At 46.9% G+C, this 27,885-nt stretch overlaps 1 protein-coding gene across 2 annotated transcripts in view; it reads right to left on the bottom strand.

Annotated features, from left to right (window-relative positions):
- The window catches only part of LOC126539882 (uncharacterized), a 727,003-nt gene that overhangs the window by 530,819 nt on the left and 168,299 nt on the right, over nucleotides 1-27,885 (bottom strand). For both annotated transcript variants that reach the window (XM_055075676.2, XM_055075677.2), the window contains exon 2: nucleotides 2,810-2,869. The gene's annotated coding sequence lies outside the window, so the exon portion shown is untranslated. The remainder of the gene's footprint in view (nucleotides 1-2,809; nucleotides 2,870-27,885) is intronic.

Genomic DNA, 27,885 nt, shown 5'->3' with positions numbered 1-27,885 from the left:
GCTGCTTAATCAGGGGGAGACTTGGATTTATGTCGAAGTCTGGCTCGGGAACTGCGGTCGTCGGGGTAGATGCAACAGAATCCGAGAGGACAAAGGCATCGCTGGTTTCCTGAATTTCCTCGATGTATGCGATCGTCGTGCCCTTGTTGATGTGCTTGAACTCCTGGCTGAAGTTTGTCAGCAACACTTTCGTGTTTCCTCCGTGCAGTCGAGCGATCCCTCTTGCGACGCAAATTTCACGGTCGAGCAGTAAACGTTGGTCGCCTTCGATGACGCCTTCTACGTCAGCGGGTGTTTCGGTGCCGACCGAAATAAAAATGCTGGAGCGAGGCGGGATGCTCACTTGATCTTCGAGCACACTCAAGGCGTGGTGACTACGAGGGCTCTCCGGCGGTATCGCTTGATCTTCCGACAGCGTTATTGACTTCGACTTCAGGTCGATGATTGCGCCGTGTTGGTTCAGGAAGTCCATGCCGAGAATGACGTCTCGTGAACACTGTTGCAGGATAACGAAGGTGGCAGGGTAAGTCAGGTCATGAATGGTAATTCTTGCTGTGCAGATTCCACTCGGTGTGATGAGGTGTCCTCCAGCGGTCCGAATTAACGGGCCTTCCCATGCAGTCTTAACTTTCTTCAATTGGGCTGCGATGGGTCCACTCATGACGGAGTAATCGGCTCCTGTGTCTACTAAGGCGGTAACTGCGTGGCCGTCGAGAAGCACGTCGAGGTCGGTGGTTCTTTGTCTTGCGTTACAGTTAGGCCTCGGCGTCGGATCGCGGCTGCGTCGAGTTGACCTGTAGTTGGTACGTGGCGTCGTCAGGTGGTCTTTCGTCGGCGTGTTCTTTCCTGCCAGACTTCGTCGGAACGGCGGTGTGACGTCGTTGTTATGTCGTCGAGGTAGTCTTTTCGGCGTCTTCGTCGGCGGCGGAGGATCTTCGTCAGTTCGACGAACAGCAACCGCACCTCCATCGGTTGCTGCTTTTAGTTTTCCGGATATGGGCTGACGGACCGACCCCGGGCTGGGCCAGTGTATGGTCGGCGCTGTGGCGACAGGTAGCGGCCTGGTGACGGCGAACGGGACGGTCGTCGAGGGCTCCACTGAGTAGCGGCGAGGTAGTCGGCGATGTCACGAGGGCGTTCACCTTCCCGAGGGCGCGGTGCGTCGACGGCGAACCCTCGCAATCCCATGTCGCGGTATGGGCATCGGCGGTACACATGGCCGGCTTCTCCGCAGTGATAGCAGAGCGGGCGGTGGTCGGGGGCTCGCCAAATGTCTGTCTTCCTCGGGTAGCTGCGCTGGGCGACGGGTGGGCGTGCTGGTGGCGGCGGTGGTCGACGGAATTGCGTCGTTGCAGGGCCCTGCCGCGGTCGTGGAGGGGGACCTTGACGGCGGGCGACGGCGGCGTAGGTCATCGCTTCTGGCTGGGGCTGCGATGATTGTGGTTGTAACTCGGGAACTCCGAGCGATCGGTGCACCTCCTCTTTGACGATGTCGGCGATCGAAGCCACTTGGGGCTGCGACGAAGGCAGGACCTTGCGCAGTTCTTCGCGCACAATGGCCCTGATGGTCTCCTGAAGGTCGCCGGAATCCAGTCCTTGGATGGCGTACTGCGGCGTGAGCCCCTGGCGGTTATATTGCCGGGTGCGCATCTCCAGAGTTTTCTCGATCGTCGATGCCTCTGCCGAAAACTCAGCTACGGTCTTCGGCGGGTTACGAATAAGTCCTGCGAAAAGTTCTTGCTTGACGCCCCGCATCAGGAAGCGGACTTTTTTCTCTTCTGACATTTCCGGGTCGGCGTGCCGGAAAAGACGGGCCATCTCTTCCGTGAAGATCGCGATCGTCTCGTTTGGCAGCTGCACTCTGGTTTCTAGTAGTGCTTGGGCTCGCTCTTTTCGCACGACGCTTGTAAACGTTTGCAAGAAGCCGCTTCGGAACAGGTCCCACGTCGTTAAGGTGGCTTCTCGATTCTCGAACCAGGTCCTCGCGGCGTCTTCCAGTGCGAAATAGACATGCCGCAGCTTGTCGTCGCTGTCCCAACTGTTAAACCTAGCGACCCTCTCATACGTCTCGAGCCAGCTTTCCGGGTCCTCAAATGTTGATCCGCGGAACGTCGGAGGTTCCCTGGGCTGCTGCAGCACGATGGGGGACGCTGGGGCTGCCATTGGGGTTGCCTTGTCCGCAATCTTCTTGGTCTTCTCAGGTAGAAGTCCGTGCTCCGGGGGCAGCTGTTGAAGACGGCGGCTTGCTCGATGCTCCGGGACTACGTTGGTGTTCTCTTTGCGGTCCGGGCTTGGATCACGGCTTGTCGGGGGCGTCCGGTACATGAACGAAAAGCACCTCCACCAGATGTCACGTGGTGGTGACGTTCCAGAACACAGTAGCAATACTGTGAAGAACAAAACTAGATTTTATTGGGCGAACCTGTGCCCACAAAAACAGGCTACACTTATAGCACAACGATAGCGGCGAACACTGTCGGCGATCGTCGAGAATCTGATCAGCGGGTCAAGTGCGTCGGCTTTTATACAGCAGTCATCGAATGTTCCAGACTAATCGTTGGGACCCGCATGCCTTCCACAAAGTTCTACAACATTCGAGTCACGCGATGGAATCAGATAAGACAAGGCTCGGCGACAACAGACAGCGGATAGAAGCATCGATAACTTTCTAGAAACTTCGGATACATGCAGACGCGTCCCGCGCTGTGCGATCAGATTTGTTAGGCGGCGAAACGTGGTCGCCCGATCAATATAAGTACACGTGTCAATATTCAGATATTCAGAATAAATATTGTGCACCAGTACTTACTGTTGTGCCGTGGATCCCCAAGCTTCCTCACAACCTTGAACCCTCCGTGGTCTTGCCAACCTGCGCAGGAGTGCATATTTCTTTCGTTATATTCATCTTCAGTTATTGAAATCTTTTGCAGTATGCAAGTGGAGTAATAAACGGGGGGAGGGGGTGCTTCATTGTGAATGTGTGTGTATTTACGCTGAAATAGGACCAGCAAGTTTAGAGAAATGAAATATGCAGCTCAAATCATCGGTAAATATATAAGTTCACCGTAATATGCAAACGCGTTCGTCAAATTTCAGGGATATTTATGTACTTTAGAAGATCCAGAGCTCTAACAGGAACTACAGACATAACGTTTGTCACTCAGCAGCGTGGTTGTACCGGGCTGCTGATTTCCTGCAGTAGTTTTGAAAAATTCGATTGTATAAATCAATATCCTATTTGCTGGCACCGTTATTTAACTTCCTCCCTAAATGGAACTAATTTCTTTCTAATCGGTTCGGCGGTTTCCTCATAAAAGCATTCCTGCGTTTTATATGTATTTGACTAGCCGGCATCGTAGATAAGCTGGAGCTAAGGCTTCTTCTTAAACAATTGGTCACGCCGGTTGTATAGGAAACCCAAGAAACAGAAGCCTGATGTATCGGCAAACTTGTGGCAAACGTGGTGCCGAAAAAGAACGCTTAAGGAAAACAAATTCAATGCAAGCATTGCGGGAACCGTTATAACGGCCAGACATCTCTCAGGAACGACGACCAGCTGTCTGGCCAGGTGTCTAGCAAAATCATCGGTTCACTGCTAATAAAGCAAGTAGTTGGCCATCTTCGAGATAACGCTGATACATAAGCGCACTCGTTTCCACGTGCCGAGGGAAAGTGGCAGTCTCAGGATGTGTGTGTGTGTGTGTGTCTTTTTATTGTGTTTTTTAGTTGTGCGTCTTAGCCTACGTCATCACGCAAGATATTCCTCATTCCTGGGTATGGTGATATTGCGTCAGGTTGGCGATGTGAACTACGAGATCGCTCCGCTGGACTCGTGTGTCCCCACGGACGTTCTGCATGTGTCCCAGCTGAAGCCTTACTTTGCCGCAAGTTCACCTCCTCTTATAGTTAGCGCGGAGACGTCGCCTTTACAGGCGGGCTTCGGCGCAACCAAGAGTGGCACCATTTCGAAGAAGACGATTTCACGTGTAGAGGTGCAACCGGTCTCGACAGCCATTTTACTTATGCATCGTTGGCTCTCTTGTAAATATGGTCAATGAATTAATAAATAATATATATACATATATTGTAAGTCACAAGGATTACACTGGATAGTCCTGTGGCCATCACGTGTCGCGCGGCCAGTTCGCCTATCTAGCTGAGCGATCGTTGCGACCACTGTGTTTCGGGATGACGCTTCGCGAGTGCACTAAACCTCCTCACATTCCTAACACACACACACACACACACACACACATATATATATATATATATATATATATATATATATATATATATATATATATATATATATATATATATATATATGTGTGTGTGTGTGTGTGTGTGTGTGTGTGTGTGTGTGTGTGTAAACACAAAGTTCGTGGTAAGGCGTCAGAACTGTTTGTCGTGACCGAGGAACGTACGTCGCTCTTTTGTACGTAGTGGACGTGGAAAGTTCAGCACTACAAGTATCTTACGCGGATAACTCTGTGTGCAGCCTTTGTTAACAAGATTGCCAATTATTTTGATATTAGTACTAGCGAAGCTGCAATTCGTGTTTTAATTTAAGACCAGGATTTGCAATACACCTGAGCACTTCGAGGTTCTGCAGATTCTCAGGGAAAGTCGGAGAAGAGACGGTGATCTCTACGAGATAGCAGAGGCAGGCATAAGTTCTGGCTACGAAGGGCATTTTCAATCATTATTTGAATTGTGGCGAGAGCAACGTATCAGGCGAAAGGCACTAGGCTGATCTTTGTTTGCCAGCATCCTGCATTGAAATGTGCCGTTAGCCAGACGATCTAGGCTTGATAACTATTGCGCCCCTTGCAAAGAATCAAAAGCTACACCGTATGCGGCATCCCTTACACATCCTTCCGGGTGATCTTATTTAGAGAGACGTTATCGACAGAAATATACCGATCCATCTCTCTTCTGTAGTAAAACAATGGGTGATGAACAATTATTTCCTGATTGGCTGATTGTGTTCTTTTTGAGCAGGTCCTTGAAGCTCGGCTAAGAAGACGTGGTAGGAGCCAGAGCGCACAATGTAACCCCTTGGTGTGGATTCGATGAGATGCGAGGATATCTGTCCGGCTAAAGTAAAATTGCCAAGTGAAATTCGAGGGGGCCAACTCCGCTTTAATGATGCCGCGTATGCAGGTAGCAGCAGGATGAAAGGGAACGCTAGACGAAGGTGACGAATCGTCTGATCACCGTTGCTCACGAATGAGAGCTCGAAAGAGACGTCGGAGCTCAACACTGCATGTTAGGGGGGTGTCGGACGAGTCGGGTTACAAACACACATAGATGGCGTCATGTGCACTCGTCCGATTTCACGCCACGAGACCGATAAAATCGGTAGACGATGTCCTTGAGAAGGTGGTGCACATGGGCAGTTTCTCGCACGACGTTGCCGACGCGATCTGCAAAGCCCGGAAATATCCTGAATATACGACGTGTGTTAGCCGCCATAATGCTGCACGCGTTGAAAGAGCTTGTTGGCAGCTTCCAAAGGGAGCGTGGGTGTTGCAAAACTCTACCGAAGATGCTCTTCGAAAGAGGACGATTCAAAGAAGTTACGTTTGTGATTCTTGAGCCACGCCTTGGTGACCTCCGCCGCGTAAAGGTGACCTTAAATGATTTAGAAGCATCGTCCAGTCATTTCAGGAGCTACTCGACCGTAGTTTTCCAGACAGTCTGCAATGTCACACCAAGCAGGCCAGCCAACATCTGAGGAGTGTGCTGACATCTGCTTATAGTCCGGAATGGAAGGGTCGCTGGTGCTCAAACCCCGCCATCATCGACTATAAGCATATAGTCGAATTTTGTATAATTTAGCTAGATATAAGCTATTACCAATAGCACATGTCTAGTTACTCAAGCTGGCGTCAAAGACGTTTATTGAAGAAGGGCACTTACTTACTAGGACATACCCAGCGGCACAAGTTGGCGTCAGCAAGTTTCACTGAAGACCAAGCCTGAACGAGCGGCACATACACAGTGATTCAAGTCAGCGTCACCGTTTTTTCGAAGCAGTACCTACCCTGTCCCGCATCTACAATGAATCATGACGACTTGAAAACGGCTACATACATACATACATACATACATACATACATACATACATACATACATACATACATACATACATACATACATACATACATACATACATACATACATACATACATACATACATACATACATACATACATATATAGACGAATCGTTGGCACCCTCAAAGTGCGTGAAGTACCCGAAGAATGCTAACGCAACAAAAGCAATTTCAGTATTGATAACAACGGGAATGCGAAACCTATTTGCAACTGCGAAGACATTCCTGTATCAATGCTTGAGAAATTGCGGCAGAACCCATCTAAGAATGGTTATTGACAGTAGTGAATTACCGTTGAATAAATATTGCGGCCCAGCATATCGCCACCGTCGAAACGACCTATGTACGAGGCAGGCATGTGCTACAGCAGGAGTTCTCTTTCACGCTTCCCTAAGCACAGTCGGCGCCATTTAACGCAGTCGCCTCGAAGCCTGCATGGCAAAATGCATCCGAAATGCATCCGAAATGCATGGCGTGCCAGTGCGCGCGAACGCGAGGAACGCATCGTGCGGCCAACGGGCTCCTCTCTCGCGCTTCTTTTTCGACAACTTGCGCCATCTAGTGGCACTGCCGAGAAGTCTGCGCGTGGCTTTCGAGACGAGAATCGTTGCGCAGTGGCACTTGCGAATACCGAGAGTTGTTCCCTCGAGAGTCGCACACCCAGTGGAACATGCTCAGTGACCAAAGTAGGCAAGATATTCATAGAAAAGTGGCACATATCTAGTGCAGCCATGGCATAGCTAAATAAAGCGCTGGCGTGAACGGCGTTCATTGAAGAGTGGCACAGACCTACTGTCACATAAGCAGCGATGACCCAAGTCCGCATAAAAGAGGTTCTTGAGAGACCTGCACACATCGAGTGGTACATAGCTAGTACTTCAAGTCGACGTCAAAGACTTTCTTGAAACAGCGGCACTTAACTAGTGCCGCATCTGCAGCGACCAATCTAGGCATGAAAGACGTTCGTTCAAGTTTGGTATGTACACATTGTCACGTGCTCAGTGACCCAAGTTGGTCAAATGTTTGGTTTCGATGCCTTTTACCCCAGCCATGGCCTCTGCATTATTGAATGAAAAAAGCCGCAAAAGCCCTTCTGCACTTCGTGAAGGATGCTGGAATGTACGAATGCTCGTGACAGCGGAGATTCCTCTGTGACTGACTCTGTGGGTCACAGACTCTATTATTATAGCGAAAGCATTAGGTGCTCATGAGGTGCCAATTCCGGCGTTGACGGCGTGACTACACGATGGCACAAAACTGATACGAACCTTCGAACTTTGGTGGCCGTCGAACCAACTACCTTTGGTGTCAATTAGGGATGAGGTAATTAAGATACTGATAATTGAGACGAATCTAATTAAGGCACTCGAGCCCACGACGTTTGGTTGGAGTTGAACCCAAGACCGCTGGTGTTAAGACGAAATTAATGAAGATACAGGTAATTATAAAGTTAATTATGGCACTCGAAACCACGATTTGAGGTGGGAGTCAAAACCATGATCTTTGATGGGAGTCCAATCCACTACCTTTGGTGCTAATTCTGGCGAAATTAATTTATCCTCATCATTAGCAGCAGCAGCAGCAGCCTATATTATGTCCACTGCAGGACTAAGGCCACTCCCTGTGATCTCCAATTACCCTGTCCTGCGTCAACCGATTCCAACTAGCACCCGCAAATTTTCTAATTTCGTCGCACCACCTAATATTCTGTCGTCCTCTGCTGCGCTTCCCTTTTCTTGGTACCCATTCTGTCACCCTAATGGTCGAACGGTTATCTACTCTACGCATTCGTTACCTGCCCAGCGCCATCTTCTTCTCTTGATGACATTAGAATGTCATCTATACCCGTTTGCTCTCTGATCCAAACCTGTCTCTTTGTGTCTCCTAAAATTATGCCTAGCATTCTTCGTTCCATCGCTCTTTGCACAGTCCATAACTTGTTCTCAAGCATCTTTGTCAGACTCCAAGTCTCTGCTCGATTTTTCAGCGCCGGTAAAATGCATTAATTGTTTAAATTTCCTTTTCAATCATAACGGTAAGCTTCCACTAAGGAGCTCAAGATGTCTGCCGTATGCGATCCAAACCATTTTTATTCTTCTGTGAATTTCCTTCTTATGGTCAGGGTTCCCTGTGATTAGTTGACCTAGGTAAACGTACTGGTTCACAGACTCTAGAGGCTCGCTCGCGATCCTAAATTCTTGTTCCCTTGCCAGGTTATTCATCATTATCTTTGCCTCTTGCCCCACTCTTACACTCTCTCTGTTAAGGTCCTCAATCACTTGTAACTCGTCTGCAGTGTTGCTGAACGGAACAATGTCGTCGGCAAACCGAAGGTTGTTGAGGTATTCGCCGTCGATCCTTACTCCTAAACCTTCCCAGTTTAATAGCTTGAATAATTTTTCCAAGCACGCAGTGAATAGCATTGGAGAGATTGTGTCTCCTTGTATGACTGCTTTCACTATAGGTATCTTCCTACTTTTCTTGTGTAGAATTAAGGTGGCTGCGGAATCTCTATAGCTATTTTCCAAGGTATTTACGTAAGCGGTCTGTACTCATTGATTACGCAGTGCCGCTAGGACTACTGGTATCTCTACTTCATCAAATGCTTTTTCGTAATCCATGAAAGCCATATAGAGGGGATTAGTATACTTTGCAGATTTCTCGATAACCTATAATGGATGTGATCCATTATAGAGAATGCCTTCCTGAAGCCCGCCTGTTCCTAAAATCCAGTGTTGCTCTTATCCTGTCGGAGAATATTTTGGTGAATATTTTATATCATACTGGGGGTAAGCTAATGGCCTATAATTTTTCAGTTATTTAATCTCTCCCTTTTTGTGGATTAGTATAATGTTTGCATTTTACCAGTTTTCTGGGACTCTTGCAGTTGATAGACATTTCATACAGAGAGCCGCCAGTTTTTCAAGTAATATGCCTCCTTCATCTTTGATTAAATCGACTGTTATTCCATCTTCTACCGCATTTCCCGATTTCATGTCTTGCAAGGCCCTCCTGACCTCATGTCTAGTTACAGGAGGAATTTCTGTATCCTGTTCATTATGGTTTCGAATGAAGTTTCAGTGCATACATCTTGGTTTGTCCTATTCCAAGTTTCCGTTTCACTGATTTCAGGCTGCGTCTAATTTTTACGGCTTCCTCAGTATTTCTCACGTTATAATTTCGAATATCACTTATTTTCGCCTTGTTGATCAGTTTTGACAGTTACGAGAATTCTATCTTATCTCCTCAGTTGGAAAGTTTCATTCTTTGTCATTTCTTTATTAGGTCCTTTGTTATTTGGGAGAGCTTGCCTACTGGTTGCCTTGGTGCCTTGCCTCCCACTTCAGTTGCTGCCTCTGAAGCCAGCCTCGTTACGGTTGCATTGATTACGTCTACGTCATCATCATCATCTCTCGGTTCTCAGACTGCAAATTTGTTAGCAAGTACCAGCCTAGATTTGTCTGCTTTTACCCTTACTGCCTCTAAGTTGACCTGTTTCTTCTTGACCAATTTTACTCTTTCTCTCTTCAAATTGGGGTGAATCCTAGCCCTCACTAACCTATGATGACTGCACTTTACACTACCTATCACTTCTACATCCTGCACTATGCTGGGATCGGCCGAAAGTATGAAATTATTTCATTCCTTGTTTTACCCTTAGGACTTTTCCGCTTTCTGTTGCTACGCTTCCTGAAAAAGGTGTTCTTTATTCTCATCTTTCCTTTCTGCGAATTCTACCGGCACCTGTCCTCCAGCAATTCTATAATCGACGCCGTAGCTGCCAAGTGCCTGTTCTCCCGTCTGCTTTTTCCCTACGTTTGCATTGAAGTCACCCATTACTACTGTATACCGAGCTTGCACTTTTCTCATCGCTACTTCAATATGTTCATCAAACCGATCTACTTCCTCATCGTCGTGACTGGAAGTTGGAGCGTAGGCTCTTTTTGTGAATGTTGCCCGCTATGTCCTTAGTGATTAAGAATCCTACTCCGTATTGCTTCTTATCAGCGAGACCTATAGCAGAGGAAGTGGCTGTTCTTGAAATCTCACTAAGGCTGCTGATATCCCAAGCAATGTCTGATAGTTAATTTAGGAATAGTTAATTATTTATAGTTAATTATGGCAGGCGAACTCGCCAGACGTCGCAGTGCATCTGCTGACGTAGCCAGAATGCTTTCGCATTCATCCACATAAGGATAGGTGCACCTCGATTTTCTTTTTCTTTTCTTTCCTTATTTATTCTTCCCTTTCCTCCCTCCCCAAGTGCAGGCTACTGAACCGGGCACGCCCTTGGTTAACCTGCCTACATTTCCCTCTTGCTTTCTCTCTCTCTCTGTTACCTCAGCACAGCTACCCATTCGACCACTGCATACCTAGGGACCCTGGTTGGCGGGAAAGCGGTTACATACATACATACATACATACATACATACATACATACATACATACATACATACATACATACATACATACATACATACATACATACATACATACATGGCCCCTTTTAAAGTGCGCGAAGTGCTCCAAGAATGCGAACCCTATAAAATTGGCGCGTCTTATCTATAAATGGTACTCGCGCAGTATGCACGCGAGCCCGGACGATGTGGCGCACGCAGTGGCGTAACCTTGGAAACTGGTAGTGGCGGACAAGAATTATATGGCCTATAGCCAGCGCTAAAAAAATACACAGGGCACTACGCAGATGAATACGCAGATGAATACGAATGTATTGCAGCCATGTCAGAAGAAGCGAGGCGACGCACGGTAGCACACAACGCAAGGTCATGGGCTCTAGTGCCTTAATTAAGTCCACCTCAATAAGCTGGCATTAATTAAGTTCGCCTTAATTAACGCTAAAGGTCATGGGTTCAACTCTCATCGAAGGTCCAGGGTTCGTAGCATATTTGGACCATGGCGTGGTCACGCCAGAGGCGCCAACGACAGATTTTCAGCTTCATGACCCATATAATGATTTCTCGTTAATAAATTTACTCCTCCAGGATATTAAAGGCAGATGAACTAAATTGGACACGTGTGTAACACGAAAGATGTGCGAAACTCACGCACGTAGCATTATTGTAAATGTACCGAGGTATAGTTCGCTGATGCGCCTTAAGCTGCAATATAGCTTCCGAATGAGGGTTTCAAAGCGAGAAGGAAGATTTGAGCATCCGCTCCTAAATTTTGGAGAATCTGTTTTGAAAATATAAATGAACTAGAAGCGCTTTTCCGCGATAATAAGGATTTCCGAAATAGCCTGTCTTAGATAATGCATGTCCCGCGGCAGTCCACGAAGCCTATAAAGAAGGAAAAGGTAGAAACGCGCAACGGCCGGGTACTAGGGACGTAATACCTTTAAAAATGATTGAGCGGCTGCGTTTAAGAAGTGACAGACTTTCCAACTCGCGGAGCCCTGAAAAAGCAACGACCGAAATACACCAGGTGAAGCAAGCGCCCTCTGCAGTCGCCAGACGCAGGAATCGATTTCCTGCCACACGTTACTTTGCCCGGCTTTTATCTCACCCTCCCTCTCTCGCGTTGGGCTCAGTCTTTTCGTTCGCTAACACTCCATAGCCAGCGCTCATGGTAATTTTATAAATATTATTTGCGTCTGCATTTGTGTTCGCTCGTGCGATGTTGAAAAAGATTTCGCATAAGATGGTAGCAGGCAAATTTTCCCGGTTGTTCGACTGGCCGTCAAAGAAGTGTTTGAAAGCTTTACACCGTAACGCTCTTCCACGTTTTCCTGACTGTCCAATTAGCACCACGTGTTGTGAAAGAGGTTGCGAAATTCAGAACACGCTTTCGCAAGGAGACTCGAATGTCACGATACTGTTGAGCGTTCCCTTTGCAGCGCCCTTCTGTCCCGTGTATGGATTGGAGTAACATATTCAAATAGGAAGTTTTTCGTCATTGGAATTGCCAACAGCCCACACTGCAACTTTTGCGGGTGCAGTGAAAGAACCGCGCGCTTTCTGTGTGATGGCACTCTTGTTTACCAGCAAATGGTGGGGCATTGCTTAAATCCACATTAGACCATTCGGATGGTGGCCTGCTCAATGGAATATAAATTCTTGCATCCTTGCTTACACGCATGTCATCGAAAGTGTCCATAACGGGCTGCCGTGTTTTGTAAGAAAGATTGGATTTCGAAGTAAATTGTAACTGTCGGAAACTCGGCATTGTGCGAAGTTGAATGCGTCTGTGACGCTGACAGTGCGTACGACATGCAGCGAGTTGATGAACTCTCTGACCGCGCCCAGACAAATGCTTTAATTTACCTTCACCCGCGGGTGGCAAATTGCGTTGCTTTGCTGAGCTGGAGGCGGCAGGTATTGTCATGGCTGCGTCGGCTCCCTTTCAATGAGGCCAACATGCAATAACGTGAAACAAAGAAGACTTCACCGTAGAAGAGCAGTAAAAGAGGATTTTTTTGCCCGTAGTATGAGTGAACAAACTTTGATTGGGTCAAGCAATACGCGATAAAACGCGCACCCGGCTAATCCCACGACGGGACGGACAGGTCTAGTCTGCCGGCCTGATCGCGGGCGCGCTGGACGGCCAGAATTTGGTCTTCGAAGACGGGACTTCGCAGGAGCGCGTCTCACTCTTCCTTGCTGAACTTCGGGCCCAACGACCCGCACTCCCCGAGCATGTAAGACAAAGTAGCAGCTTCACCACAGGCCACGCAAGAAAAATTCGGGTAAATGTCAGGATATATGCTGACATATATTTCCGTAGAACCGCAGCAATGCGTGTAAATGCCGTTGGAATCAGTCAAATAGCACGCGTCAACATGAGCGCGCCGCTTGCGCTAAACGCACTTGTCCTCGTCGTCGTCGACGTCTCGTAATATTTAAAATACTCCGAGGCCGGATATGGCGCATACTAAAGGGTACATTTTCTGCAAGGGTCGGATCAGCGGTGAGCCACTGGGTATTTTAACTTTACTGGAACAAGCGATGCTGTCTTTAGACTGTGTGCAGTTGCTTACTACACCCTCTCTCCAGAACATTTGGGGAGCGTGGTCCTCGTCAATAACCATGTCACCTTTATTTATGCTACAAGTTCTTGATGTTTCCTCAAGTGAATGCTTGGAAGTGTCAAGAGATATTCACGAAGCCATTGCTTCCACAGTCGTTCCATTATTGGCTGACCGTCGACCCTCAAAATAAGCAGCTATGTATCGTTTTCTTCCCTTTGATCTGAAGTTTTAGCATTGAACAGGAGATAGCTGTCTAACAAAAAATTAGACGGGGTTAGAATGTCTGCTTCTTTAGAAAAAGAGCTGTCTGGCTCTTTACAAGAAAGTTATGGGTCTGCAGTTGACAACAGCTTCAGTTTCAGTCAGGAAACTACTCAGATGTTGAAAGTCAACAGACGCCTTTCCAAATAATTTGCGACGGCATATCTTCACAATCCTAACTAACCGTTCCCAAAAGTCACTTCACCGAGGAGCTCTCTCTGAAATAAATTTCCAAGTTAGGCCGTGGGTAGGGCAATACTGCTAGTTGCTTCTTTCCTCAACAATTCGTGCGTGGAAGCTAGCTCGTGTGCAGCTTTTTTAAATGTTTTAGCCTTGTACGAATGTACTATTTGTGGTATTTTACGTCTTGCATAGGCAAGGTCACAGAAAGGATAGTACTGAAATGCCTCCAGCAGCACCTAGACGAAACTCGACAAATGCCGGACATCATGTTTGGCTTCATGCAACATCTCGGGACACAGGACGTGATCATTCAATCAAAGACGAATATAGTCGTCCATGCCACACACCACGCATTACAGGCCATTCTCGCGTTAAACCTGAAGGGGCATTTGACAACGTGGCACACGAGGCGATGCTTCGTAATCTAAGGAACACAGAATGCGGGGAGAGAATACACATTTACGTTCTTGATTTTCTATTTCACCCCGCAGTCATACTCAAGATCAGGGATATAACCTCGGACCCCATCACACTCGGGTGCAGAGGCACTCCCAAAGACTCGGCCCTCTCACGGCTTCGCTTTAACATCGTGTTCTTGGGTCTCCCGGCCAGGCTGGGGGGAACATACCCAACCTACGGCATGCACTATAGGTAGGTGATGTGACCCTATAAACGGATATGGACTCGCTCGGGGGTGTTCTAGACACCCTGCAATGGGCAGCGGACATGGTAAACAAATATGCAGAGGAGAACGGACTAGTCTTCTCGCCTAGGGTGTCAGAGCTTCTTGTGGTCCGGCGGCATCACACTAAGAATGATGAAGATAGCATGCGAATCATCCTAGAGGTAGAGGTTATAAAGCCCTGGAAAACCCTCAGAATCCTTGGACTCCTTACAGGTTATAAAGCCCTGCAAAACCCTCAGAATCCTTGGACTACTTTAACCTGACGCAAAATTCGACCAGATGCTCCAATGTTTCTGTAGGACGACGCAGCAGGTTTCGCACATGATTCGTAGCATAAAAAACAAGCATCGAGGCATGAAAGAGAACGACACCATCCACCTCGTTCGAGCCTTAATCCTCTCTAGGGTGACGTATGCAGTGCCGTACGTGGTACTGACGAAAATCTACAAACTAAACAAACTCATTTGAAAAGCTACAAAGCAAGAACTTGGTCTCTCTATGAGCACGTCCACGAGCAGCCTTCTCCGTATACGTCTCCATAACACGGTTAAAGAACTAATAGAGGGCGACTTCTCCTGTCAGAAAGTGTCTGGCTATGACCCAAACACGACAGAAAGTTCGCAGAGAAATCAAGTGGAAGTCCCCTACAGATGCTAAACCACCCAGATTACTTCCAGGAGATTGGCGACGTCACGTCATGATGCGTCGCTTACCGAAAAATATGGCGCTGGCCCACTGCCAAGGGCAGCGCAAAGCAAGGGCCAAGGCATTGGGCAAGTTTCACAGGTCCCTCGAGGAGGTGGTCTATACAGATGCAGCCACATACCGTTACAGATAAGCCGAATCCATCGGGGTGACGACAAAGGTGGATCTCCTCGTCAGCACCATGCCCGATGCAACAATGCAGGAAGCAGGGGGACTAGCCGTGGCATTAACCCTCGCAAAGACAACGGCAACAGTCATTATAACTGATTCTCAAGAAGTGTGCAGGAGCATTACGTCACACTGAGTTGCACCAACCACTCAACGCATACTAACGGCGAAGCTGGCAGAAAGAAATGTTGGCATTGTGTGGATACGCGGTCACGCCTCCATCGAGGAGAACAAACTTGCCCACTCCAAGGCCCGAGAACTTCTCGACCAAGCCGCGGAGCACACGGAAGAGCTCATTAGGCTGATAACATACGAATAATTCACTCAGCACCGACTCAACCACACAACCCTCCCACCACCGCATCCACAGCTCTCGAAATCGCAAGAGACAACACTCAGATTGCTACAAACCAACACGTCCCGCCCCCAAGAAGGCTTCAGCTCAAGTTCCCTACTCAGTATGACGAACAATGTAAATACTGAGTCAGCCAAGGACACTCCGGCACATTGCAACAGATTGCAAACAAAATCCACACTTGCCTCCTATACCCCCTACCCCCCACCATCAAGAGGAGTAGGAAACGCTGCTGTCCAGCTCCCGCCTTTCGTACGAGATCATGTTGGTCGAAAGGGCGGTCGCAGCCAAGATAACGCGTGAATTCCCGTGAAGAGGAAATCAGTCCTGCAAATCAAACCATCCTTATGCTCATTAAAGATGTTTTTCTCCCTCTCTCTCTGTTTTGCTCATCACCTTTTGAAGGCCACGAGGAAAGCGTTTGCAATAAATCCAACAACGTGCGCAAGATGAATTGCTCAATCTGATGCACACGTGAAAAGCACTATGTGCATCTTAAAGCCAATGCAGTCTTTCACAATAACTGGGCCCGCAAAGTCAACTCTCGTAAACATGAAAGGGCGTGTATTGCACACACGATCATTGGGAAGAGGGGCTGCCGGTGTACTACCAGCCTTGAGACGAAACTGAGCACAAATTACACAGTTTCGTAGTACTTGCTCCATTGCTTATCGCACTATGGGCGCCCGTAAGTGGGCGCGAAGTTCAGTTAGGGTCTCATCGACACTTCCGTGGAGCACAGTTCTATACGCTTGCCAAACGACGACCGCGTGTCCTGGTGGCTGCAGAGCAGTAGCACGGGCGTATTTTCGTTGTACGGGACATCGGCGTCCTAAAGGCGAATTCTAATCCTCATGACGCCCTTTTCGTCGATGAACGATATTTTTGTAAGCCTTCTACTTCAAGAATATTTTCGTCGATGCTCGTACCCGCCGTGGTTGCTCAGTGGCTATGGTGTTGGGCTTCTGAGTACGAGGTCGCGGGATCGAATCCCGGCCATGGCGGCCGCCTTTCCATGCGGGCGAAATGCGAAAACAACCGTGTACTTAGATTAAGGTGCACGTTAAAGATCCCCAGGTGGTCCAAATTTCCGGAGTCCCCCACTACGGCGTGCCTCATTATCAGAAAGTGGTTTTGGCACGTAAAACCCCATAATTTTTTTTTATGCTTGTGTGGCGCGGTTGCTTAGGTGTCCAAATTTTCATAGACGAAAGTCCCAGGTATACCACAGGTTAATGTGCACACTTAAAATCTGTTTATTATATACCATAGTCAAATATAATCCTGAATATTGTGTATTGCATATTTCGAATATTGTCACAGAGAACATAAGTTTAAACGACACCGTTACGCTCATTGTACCAGTCCTGAGGATATTTTAATTTATAAACAGTAAAACGAGTGAGGCGTGGCGTGGCACGGTAACATTATCCCATTGTACGCTGCTATATCGGCCGCTTTGCATTATAGTTTGGTTGGCATTTCACAGATGACAAGAATTATATAGGATTACTTATATTTAGCAGCACTTTCATTTAAGATGCCAAAACAAATCTTATTTCTATAAATAAGATATAATCACGTGGTAGTGATGGTGAATAATACAGCGGAAAACTGAATGGCGAAACTAACATTTTATTGGGCGAACTTGTGCCCCCAAAGTCAATTTACACTCAAATCGCAGCGATAGAGCCGAACATGGTGGGCGATCGTCGTAATTTGATCAGCGCGTCACGCGCGTCAGCTTTTATACATGAGCCATCGAAGTTTCCAGAGCAATCGCTGGTGCCCGCGTGTCTTCCAGAAACTAATACACAATTCGCATCACGTTTCCGTGCAATCACATTACACAAGGTTCGGTGACAACACACAGCGGATAGAACCATCGATAACACCGAGAACCCGATGACTTGATGGCCTCTAGTACTGTCGCAAGCCGCCTAAGGTGATCGTCGAAATGGCCAGCGAAGACCACGACGTCATCCAAGTAAACGAGACCGGCCTGTCACTTCAATCCTGATGACACCGCGTCCGTCATGCACTGGAATGTTGCAGGCATTGAACACAGTCCACATGGCATCACCTTAAACTCATAGAGGCCGTCTGGGCGATGAAGGCGGTCGTTTTGCGATCCCTCTCGTTGACTTCAATTTGTCAGTAGTCATTCTTCAGATCCATCGAGGAGAAGTATTTAGCGTTGCAGAGCCGATTCAATCTAATGCAAAAAGATAGAAAGTGGGGCGAGTTGGTACGCTAACATGATCTTGGATTGTAGCGCGAAGTGACACGGACTGAGACTAGAAGCAGACAGGATGAGCGCTCGTCCTTGGAATCGACGCGGAAAAGTAGGGTTCCGTCCTTTTTCTTCAATAAGACTACAGGAGATGCCCATAGACTTTTCGACGGTCGGATGATGTCGCTGCGCAGCATCTTGTTGCGTTATGACTTCAAATTCCCGCGTCAAAGCTCGGTGAGGGCCCTGGCTGAGTGGTCGAGCGCATTCTTCATTTAATGTGTGGTGCTTTGCAACTGGTGCTTGCCGAATCCTCGATGATGTCAAAAAGCAGTCTTTGTATCTTCGGATAAGATTTCTGAGGTGTTGCTGCTTACTCATGGGGAGACTTGCATTTATGTCGAAGTCTGGTTCGGGAACTGTGGTCATCGAAGTAGATGGGGCAGAAGCAGAAATGACAAAAACATCGCCGGTTTCCACAATTTTCTCGGTGTATGTGACAGTCATGCTCTTGTTGCTTGTTGATGTGCTTGAACTCCTTGCTGAAGTTTGTCAGCATCACTTTCGCTTTCTCTCTGTGCAGTCGAGTGAGCCCTCTCGCTACCAAAATTACGCGCTCGAGCAGGAGACCTTGGTCGCCCTTGATGACGCCCTCTACATCTGCAGGTGCTTCGCTGCCGACGGGAATGACAATGCTGGAGTGAGGAGGGATATTGACTTGGTCCTCAAGTACACTCGTGACACGTTGCATGGAAGGCCTCTCCGTCGGTACCGCTTGGTCTGCGGACAGCGTTATCGACTTCGTCCTCAGGCCGATGATTGCGTCGCGTTGGTTCAGGAAGTCCATGCCCAGAATTACGTCTCGTGACCACCGTTGGACGACGACGAACGTCGTAGGGTAGGCCGGGTCATGAGCTGTAATTCTTGCCGTGTAGATTCCAGTCGGAGTTATGTGGTGTCCTCCAGTTGTCCGAATTCAAGGGCTGTCCCATGCGGTCTTGACTTCCTTCAACTTGGCGGCGAATAATCCACTCATGACGGGGTTTCAGCTCCACTATCTACAAACGCAGTGACTTTGTGGTCGTCCACAAGCACGTCGAGGTTGCTGGTTCTTTGCCTTCCACTGCAGTTAGGTCTTGCCGTTGGATCACAGCTGCTTCGCGTTGACCTGCGGTTGGTACGTGCGACGTCAGGTCGTCTTCCGTCGGCGCATTCTTGGCCTGCAGGCTTCGTCGTGATGGAGGTGTGTCGTTGCTGAGTCGTCGAAATAGATCTTGCAGCATCAGTTTTGGCGGCGAAGGATCTTCGTCATTTCGACGTACAGCAACCGCAGCTCCATCGGTTGCTGCTTTTAGTTTCCCGAATAAGGGTTTAATGACCGACACCGGGCTGGACCAGTGTGTGGTCGGTGCGGCGGTGATAGGTAGCGTCCTGGGGACAGTGAATGCGAAGAACTTCGGGGTCGCCGCAGCGTTCCTACGATGTAGTCTGCAATGTCACGTGGCCGCTCGCCAAGCTGCGGACGTGACGCGTTGATGGCGAACCCTTGGAGTTCCATTTCCCGCTATGGGCACCAACGGTAGATGTGGCCCGCTTCTCCGCAGTGATAGCAAACCGGGCGGTGGTCGGGGGTGCACAATACATCGATCGTTCGTGGATGGTGGCACTGGGCGAAAGGTGGGGGAGGCAGCGGACCACGGAATTGCGGCGTTACAGGGCTCTGGGGCGGTCGAGGAGGAAACCTTGATGGCGGACGATGGCCGCCATCGTCCGCCATCTAGCATGGTCATGTGATGGTCATCGCTTCCGGCACTAGAGGCTGCGATTTGGGCTGCGCTTCGGAAACTCCCAGTGGCCGTCGAAGTTCGTCTTCGACCATGTCAGCGAGAGAGGACACCTGAGGTGTTGACGAAGGTAACACCTTGCGCAGTTCTTCACGCCAATGGCCCAGATGGTCGCTTGGAGGTAGTTGGAGCCCAGTGCTTGGATTGCGCACTGCAACGTGAGCACCTGGCGATTATATAGCCCACTGCGGATTTTCAGTTTTTTTAACCGTCGTTGCCTCTGTCAAAATCTCCGGCGCAGCCTTCGGCGGGTTGCGGATAAGTCCGGCGAAAAGTTGTTGCTTGACGCCCCGCATCAGAAAGCGGCCATGTTTCTCCTCCGACATTTTCGGCGAGACGAAAAAGAGGGTTGTCCATGAAGATCGCGATGGTCCCATTGGGCAGCTGTACTGGGGTTTCTAGTAGAGCTTGGGCTCACTGTTCGCGCTCGACGCTTGTGAATGTCTGCAGGAAGCCGTTTCGGAACAGTTCCCATGTTGTTAAAATGGCTTGGCGTTTCTCGAACCACGTCTTGGGGGCATCTTCCCATGCAAAAAATAAAAACCATTGCGTAGCTTACGGCGCTGTTCCAGCTGTTACATGTAACGACCCCCTTATGCGTCTCCAGCCAGCTTTCTGGGTTCTCAAATGTTGAACCGCGGCAGTAGGTGGGTCCCTGGATAGCTCCAGCATGACCGGTAGTAGCGACACTGGTGTTTTCATTGTAGCGGCTGTCGTCGAAGTGCGCTTCCTGGTATTCTCAGGCAAAATTTCGTGCTACGGGGGCGTCCCTTGCAGCCTGCGGCTAGCTCACATGGTACGTCACGTGGTAGTGGCGATAACTAATACAGCGAATAAACTGTGAACGACGAAACTATTTATTGAGCGAACTTGTTCCCGGAAAAGCAAACTACACCCAAAGCGCATCGATAGCGGCGAACACGGTCGGCGATCGTCGAAATCGGATCTGTGGGTCAAGCGCGTTGGCTTTTATCCATGAGTGATCGAAGGTTCCAGAATAGTCACTGGTTCCCGCAGATCTTCAAGAAAGTTCCAAACAATTCGCGCCGCGCAGACTTGCAATAAAATTACAGAAGATTCGGCGACGACAGCCATCGATAACATTCGAGAAACTGCTGATACATGCAGGCGCGTCCTGCTCTGAGCGATACCACCTGTTACAGGGCCAAACGTGGTCACCCGATAAACAAGTATACCTGTCAATATCTTTGCCATGTAACTAACGGAAAGGCCGCATACAAATTCGTTTTTCAGAACTCGTCATGAAAACATTTTCACATGTAAACGTCATTAGGATTTCTGCTCCCTTCGCTCAAACATACGGTGCTCTTTTACGACATAAAACCAACGAATGCAAACGTCTCAGGACATGATGAGCTCGATGTATTCTTATTCGAAAATTTTTTTGCCCTGGTACTGCTACTTTTTGAGACGTTGACGTAAGCACCTTTTTAACGTGTTGTTCGTAATAAACAAACACGCTCAAAGGTTCTGGAATGCGGTCGTTTTTGTAGAATAAGTTAGGTTAAGGACGAACATTACTGGTCCTCTGTGCGACGGCCGAATAAACGTACTATACTCCAGCTCAAACGCTGGTCACCAAAGCAATAAGCGCACAGGGCAATAAAATGTCTGGCTCAGCTGCGATGCCACTGGCCTTGCGTAGCTGTTGTCGCAATATTCTTTCTATTTGCAAGTGTACACAGACAAAGGCTATTCCCATAGACCTTGGAGCCCCGAAAATATCTTATGATGTGTTCCCATTGAGGGACAAGGGTTTGTGGCAGGTATTGAATATTTTCGCCAAAACGGGAAAGTATCTCTTTTATATCATCAAAAGCTTTCCTTTAAGGTTGAGGTGGGTGGGCGCCCATGCTGCATATGAACTGGAGCAAGTACTGACAGTTATTGTGTCTTGCGATTGTTTTGATACTCCTCGATTTAATGTTGCACCTCCTTTCCGAGCGATTCATCATTGACTGGGCGTTTCCTTCAGCGGGACGTCAATATTCTTTCCTAATTATTAATGCTTATTAGGTCAAGTTTGCGATGTACTTAACATTACCCTTTCAGCCAAAAGACACAGCTAATGACATTATTAGAAAAGCCTGAGGTTCTCTTGATGTTCTGGCTTTTGTTTGCATCGACCGTGCTCCTATTTAAGCACAAGGGTTTTTATAATACGGAGGCTACGCTCTTTTTACATCGTCCCTACACTCCCTTCGGCCCTTCGGAAATGAAGCGAACGAACAAAATATTACGCAAAAGAAAGATCCGCACTAGAATGCGTAACTGTCAGTGGCGTGCTCCACTGCGGCGTGAATAAATCCTTAAGAGCTTAGCACGAGTCTATTTTGGTGGCTCATGACTGATATTAGTAAACTGTGAGAGTCAATAGCGCTGTACGCTTTTAGACAAATTGTAAGGGTTTTTTTTTTTCGTTTTTCTAATGTTACACGATCGAGAGCTCAAAAGAGCGCATGCATATTCACGTTTAGGTCTCATTTAGATTTGATGGGCAAGCAGCCGGACAGAAGGGGATGGCTAGATGAAGGTAATGACGCGCACAAACGAGAACACGCTTAGCTTCGTTAGTAACGTGGGTCGCGGCGCCAAATTTGATTAGGCTTGACGACATAAGAGCTTCTACGTACTTAGATGTGCTTACTGATTAAATTTTGTTGTTCTAGTTGATATATCAAGTAAATAGCTAGCGTTTCTGGCAATAAAAAAAAGTTGCGATGTTTTATTCATGTTACAAGCACATGAGTTGACAGCTGCACCTGGAGCCCTACAGCGTAATACTATTCAAACCAGTTTTTATTGCAATCTCGTGATGTCAAATTTGCGTAACCACCGACGCAAGCATTGGGTGGTCACCCGCAGTGTTGTTTGAAAAGCCCAATCAAACGTTCTCCAGGTTTATAGGAGGTCACTTCTGTTCCCTTTCAAAGCGAACATCAATGTGTACATTGAGTGGTTTTTCTTGTATAATTGGTTGACAGGAGGCGTGGAGCACGCTCAAGTGGAGAGGGTTTCAATGGTGCCGAGCTAGCTCAGTGAAAATTAATAACCCGATGAGGAGGGTGCTGCCGGCGCCTGCGCTTCCCGTTACTTAGCTTGCGGTGGCTGGCCCAGAATCGCGGCAGCGTGCAACGGAAGGTTAAAAATGCCGCTGAAACGGATTCTCAGCAAAGAATAGTTGGCAGAGCGATGTGACGTACGCGCCGAAAGGGCTCGATAACGTTATACTGACAGGCAAGATATGTATTATCCGCAAATAAGTCTATGTTCTCCGGCAGCTCACAGTAGCCAGTGCCTGAGCGATCAGTGGGCAGCCGTCTTCTATTCCTTTCGGAACGGGGCAGTCACCGGCTATTCAGAAAAAGATAAATTGGTTTTGTTCGGCATATTATTGCATCTTTAACACGTTCACGTCACTTTGACGCGGTGAGTTTTCGCGGTATTGTGACCTGGGGTGACCGACAGGTGAAGTGGGCGAAGCCCGAAAACAGTTGACTAATAACAGAAGGCTAACTGCAAAAAGGCGCCAAATCAGAAATAAATATTTTTGTTTTGTTCGGTCTAATCATGCGTGATAAGTGTGCACACGTCATAGCAGATGGCGAGCTATCGCTATTTCCATGTCCCCGCGGGACAAACAAGTGAGGTGTGGGTGGGCCGGAAACTTTTTGACTAATTGTAGAGGGCTGATTCCAGAATTAGAGTAGAAAAGTTTAGAATAGCTTCAGGTTACAGCGCCCTAGGCTTTGACTGGATGAAAGTCAGACAGAACGGAGCGAAGAGCAGCTATGCTACGATTTCACCAAGAAATGACGAGTCATTTTGTGAAGAGTCTCCTGCTTAAAGAAATGTTGCCTGGCAAGCTTTTAATATAAATCGAGATTGCGATTGGGCTAAGTTACACGCCCAATATAGCAAGAGAAATGGTTAGTATGGGTGTAGACAAATCGGTTAAACTGTCTATGTACCGAACAGATTAATACATTCAAGAACAAGAGTGTCAGCACTAAGGTACGAGAGTTTTATAAGCAGGTGTATAAGAGCAACTTGGTCAAACACTTTCACGAACCATTAAAATAAAGTGTAGAGGGTATGTTTAAGTCAATACCAGACACGAAAAAATCGCACGACCTGCCGTTCTCCGATGACTGACGATGGTAACGCATTATTATAAAATGAATATAGCGACGCTACGCCATGCCACCGTCGAAGCTAGTTATTTATGAGGCTTGTATTGCAGTGCTACGCCTACTTCCCGCTTCCCTTAGCATATAAGGCTCCATCTAGCGCTGCCGCCAGGAGCTTACGCGTGACCTCCGAAATGCATGGTACGCCGATGCGTGCGAACGCCCTCAAACACGGGGGTGTCTTTCGCACTTCTTTCTGGGCAGGCTGCGCCATCTGGTGGCGCTGCCGAGGAGTCCGCGCGTGGCATCCCAGATGAGAAAGGTGGTGCACCCGTGCGTACAAACGTTGAGAATCATTTCCTGGCTTACGGTACACCCAGGGCCACATACGCAATCACCCATGTTGGCGAGAGGTTTGTTGAAGAGCGGCACACGCCCAGTGCATTCATGGCGCAGCTCGCTATGGCGGTGACGCGAAAGACGTTCACTGTCCTATACGACATCACTTTTGGGAAGGTGGGTCGATAAGTTTAGGGTGCTTTAAAGAATTAAGGTTTTTGTTTCAGAGAGGAAGTTTGGCTTGGCCGTATTGTGCAATTTTTAAGCACATAACTAGATAACACGCTTCTGTTCTTTATTCGGTTGTGTCTAGCACTTCGTTTGTTTGGCATGAGTGCTAGGTTAGAGAAGTTTATATAGAATGGCTTTCTGTGAATTGTGCGCCGTTCAGATTGATTGATTGATTGATTGATTGATTGATTGATTGATTGATTGATTGATTGATTGATTGATTGATTGATTGATTGATTGAAAACTTTATTATTCCACCGAGCTGTGCCATTCAGATAACCAGCTGCTGTCCAGAACTCTGTAAAATATGTAGCCTCATTACTATCTAAATTTCTAAGCTTCATTCCATTTTTTTTGCCTTAATGACGTTCACAGTTTCCAAGAATGCGGTACAATATAACCACTGCTCAATGACACTGCTTCATCGCAAAATATTTTCTTTAATCGCCCTATTTGCTTCAGTTATCGTTCCATATTATTTTCTCCACATTGGATACTCTCCTGTATCACCTTCTGCAACATTGTCTGCTTCCGCCGACATAATAATTTTGATATTGCACTCTGCAGCATCGACGTCAACCGTGACGTGCGCGAAGATTGCAGTAACTATAGTATTGTGCCTTTCTTTCAATTATTCTATTTGTCGTGATGACATTTCCATGCCCTCATCCTTGTATTGGTGGCGAACTGTTACAACTTCATGTGTCTTGAAACTACAGAGTACCTTATTAAAATATACGTTCGAGCAACGAGCGTTTCCCTTCGCGTTGGAGCGTACATTGCGGAATAAGCGCTGTATCTGCTTTATGGTTCTTGACGTGTGCGCATATTGCCAGGTTTGACTCTCCCTTAACGCAACTGCTGCACTCACTCATATACTACTGAGCAACGCAGTCATTGAGTGTTTTTTGTTTGTTTAGTTACGTTCATTGACTTAACGGCCGGAAACACAACAGGGGCTGCATGAAAGCTGCAGCAATGAAATACTCCGATTAATATTGATCACTTAAGCGTAAGATAATAATAATATTAATATTAATAATAATAATAATAATAATAATAATAATAATATCATTATTAATAATAACCAACGTGGTATGAACCCCCGTGGTTGCTTAGTGGCTTTGTCGTTACGCTGCTAAGCACGAGGTCGCGGGATCAAATTCCAGCTGCGGCAGCCGCATTTCGGTGGCGGCAAAATGCAAGAACGGCCGTGTACCGGTGCAAGGGGTGCACGTTAAACAAGCCCAGGTGGTGTAAGTCAATCCGAAGGCACTGCGGCCTTCCTTATAATCATACTGTGATTTTGTACGTAAAACCCCAGTTTTTTTCCCAACTTCCTCCGCTGCATAAAATACGCTTGCCCTTTTATAACGTTATCCATTTCTATCCTATGTTTCGGGATTTGACATCACACACTATCTTATCGTCTTTAAGCTCCCACTGTCCTTTTATTCTCTTGGTTTTGACGTTACTTGAACCGAGACGAATGGTTATCTGTTCTATTCATTACATGACCTGGTAAACGGCACATCTTTTCATAATTTCAACTAACGTATCAGCTTCACCAATTTCCTCTGTTGCATGCAGCTGCACTCCAGATTCTCAATGTTTCAACAGTTATATGCCACTCCATTGCCCATTGCATGGTATCTAGCGCTTTTCCAAGTATCAGCCCGACACCTTAGTACTAGTAATTAGTACTACCAATACAGTTTTTCAACACGTTTTTAAATATATTTGTAATTTTATGGTGATGACTACACGCCGCAACCCAGAGTAATTCGTTTGGAACTTTCCTTGTTATGATACAGGTCTCCTGTTAATGCCTAGCCTAGGTGGAATGAATATTCTTGAACAGCCTTTATTATTAATTTTTTTCAAGTACTGCAGCCTTATTCAGTGCTATTGCGGGAGAGGAGTACAGCAAACATAAAAAACAGAAACAAACAAAGTTGAACACAATAGATAAAAAAACAAGGGGAAGTAATTTTATCACACTAGTGCTACTACAAAATCAGGCAGTGTCAATTCACGAACAAAACCGGGTAACTCGTTCCAGCAGTCGACAAATATCAGGAAATAATGGTGTTTGAACATGTTAGTACGCGCAAAGAAAGGCTTTATGTTGGGGGTGTCGCAAAGTCTGGTTGGAAGAGCACTGGCATATGCGATGTAATCATCAGAAGATAGTCGACAGCATGAGTGAATAATTTAATGTAACAGCTTCATGGAATCTATAAGTCGCCTTGTGCGTAGAAGAGATAAATTCAAGGAATTCATTGCATATGAGGGCGAGACATTTCGATTGTAGCGATGACAAATGAAGCGAACAGCCTTCCTTTGTACCGATTCGACATTGTTGATGTCGCACACTTTATACGGATTACAGACGCATGAAGCGTACTCTAATATAGTATGAATGAGTGTTTTATACATTAGTAATTTGGTGTGTTTTGGCGATTTAGATAATGGTCCTCTCAAGTAACCTAATTTTCTTAGTGCTATAGATGTGATCTGATCAATTTGCTGGGACCACTGCATGTTGCGCGTGAAGATAACTCCAAGGTACTTGTATACCAGTGCCCGGGGAACTATTGTGTTATTGAAAGCGTACACATGCTGTGAAGGAAAATGGCTGTTTGTAAATGACGCTACTACGGTTTTTTGAAAGTTAATGCGCATCTGCCAGTCCGTACACCAGGTGCAAAACCTGTTGAAGGAATCTTGAAGTAAGGTGTGATCGCTAGGCGAAGAAATTACCTGGTATACGACGCAGTTGTCGGCATAAAGACAGACGTTTGACGTAATATTGTTGGGAAGGTCATTTATAAATATTAAAAATAACAAGGCCAGAACAGAGCCTTGTGCAACACTTAATGTTACATATACAGTTGAGGACGAAGTGGAATTAAATGAAACGAATTGAGAACGAGAGTTAAGAAAGCTAACATTCCAGTCGATCAGTCGAGGATTATTTAAAATTAGGTTTAGTTTACTTAGTAGCTTATTGTGTACAACGGTGTCAAACGCTTTGGAAAAGTCTACAAATGACGCATCAGTTTGATTGCCAATATCATGATTTCTAGTAACTTCATGTTAAAATACCACCACTTGCGTTGTTGTGCTGAAACCATGACGAAATCCATGTTGTATGTTAGAGAGAATTTCATTCGATTCAAGGTATTCTGTTATATGCTTGTGTATTATATGTTCTAGTAGCTTTCCGGAATTGGAGGTAAGCAATATAGGGCTATAGTTAGAAAAAATCGCTTTTTACCAGATTTACGCAGGTACAGGACCTTGGCTAGCTTCCAATACTGTGGGACTAGGCCTGAAGTCAAGGATTTTTGAAAGATAACCGCCAGATAACTGCAACACCAGAGAGAGTATCTTACTAGAAAGTTGCTTGGAATGTTGCCAGGAGCAGCGTAATTTTTTGTGTCTAAATTGAGAATCAAGTTTAGGATGCCGTTTTCATTGATTACCACATCGCTGATAGAAAGCTCAAGATTAGTATTTGTGAACGGTGGGAGAGAGTTCTTGTCATGCGTGAACACTGATTGGAAGTAGACATCAAACGCATTAGCTATATCGGAGGGGACTGAAATAGCCGTGTCATCT

The sequence above is a fragment of the Dermacentor andersoni genome, chromosome 2 (genome assembly GCF_023375885.2).
Source record: "Dermacentor andersoni chromosome 2, qqDerAnde1_hic_scaffold, whole genome shotgun sequence".
In the NCBI taxonomy this organism is placed as follows: domain Eukaryota; kingdom Metazoa; phylum Arthropoda; class Arachnida; order Ixodida; family Ixodidae; genus Dermacentor; species Dermacentor andersoni.
This window is presented reverse-complemented; position numbering and strand designations above follow the sequence as displayed.